This window comes from Orycteropus afer, unplaced genomic scaffold (genome assembly GCF_000298275.1).
Source record: "Orycteropus afer afer isolate SDZICR_OR568_19922 unplaced genomic scaffold, OryAfe1.0 scaffold00251, whole genome shotgun sequence".
In the NCBI taxonomy this organism is placed as follows: domain Eukaryota; kingdom Metazoa; phylum Chordata; class Mammalia; order Tubulidentata; family Orycteropodidae; genus Orycteropus; species Orycteropus afer.
The window spans coordinates 3,867,595-3,868,914 of record NW_006921838.1 but is presented as its reverse complement, the minus strand read 5'-3'; positions in this window follow the sequence as shown (position 1 = coordinate 3,868,914).

Sequence of the window (1,320 nt, the reverse complement as noted above, 5' to 3'; positions counted from 1 at the left end):
AAGAATACTCACATTGCCTTATCTATTGTTCAATAGGTCATTGTATAGTGCCTATCACATAAAGCATTTGATCAGTTAACTATGATGCTGACAATCTCTGTTTATGGACTGAATACAAGTGGGTGTATTTTAGATAATGAGCACAATTACAATGTCCAGTTTGGCACAATGTCCAACTTGACAGTGTCATAACATTTAGTTTTCAGTCCCTGTTACAACCAGATCAGTAGTTCCCTCAGCTCTAAATCCAAAATTTACCTTTTCACAGATACCTGATATTGAATAGATGATTCCTACCCTAGATCTTATACCCAGATCCTCTAGCAATCATCTTAATCCCTTTTCTAGGTTGTAAGAGCAGATCTCTCATCTAGATATCTGAATAGGTTGTTTAAACAGTACCAGCTTTACCATGGTCAGAGCACTAGCCATTCAGGTAAAAAAAAAAAAAAAAAAACCTCTTTTCTCTGTTCCACCCCTTGTTTCCCCACTGGGAACTAAAACTCTGCCATCAGATAAATTTGTTTACCCTTCACTGTGAAGGGATTTGTCTTTGTTCAAATGTAAATGTGCAGGAAATGAATGACACAAAAAGCTGAGAATTAATATATCAAGTCCAGGCAAGCTGGCAGTTAACTGAGAGTTGTTCTCTTACAAGGAAATGGAGAATGAGCAGGGGGTCACAGTGTGCAGCTGCTAAGAATAGAAGTTCCGTGGTAGCAGTGCTGCCTTGCAGATGAGATGGAAAGAGAAGAAGCTCTCCAGCAAAAATTTGCAGACTTCACAGCAGTGACCCACAGTTGACTGTCTGGTGTTCACTTTAAGTTGTGCTTTTTCTTTGCTTTTCTTTCTTTTTTCAAACACAGAGCCATCTCGGACTTAAGGTTTAAAAAAAATAAAAAGGATCAATTTATTTGTAGGGTTAAAACTGAGACTCTAAAAATTATGTCATGATACTTGGTGATATTGGAATGATGATATATGGTCATTATTACACTCAAGAAGTATTTATAGTGGATAAAGAGGTGGGTGTTGAAGTCTGACTGCTTGGCTTTAAGACCACTACTTGATTTATAGCCCTGTGTGCTAGGAGGCAAGGCTGGGCTATCTGCTTCTGTAAGGATTTACCACCTTGGAAACCCAATGGGGGTCACTATGAATTGGAATCGACTCAATGGCAGTGTTCTTTTTTTTTTTTTTTTTTCCCCAACCCTGTGCATATAGATAGTTAACACACTTAGCTGCTAACTGAAAGACTGTAGGTTGGAGTCCATGCAGAGACACATTGGAAGAAAAGCCTCCATCTATTTTTGAAAGATC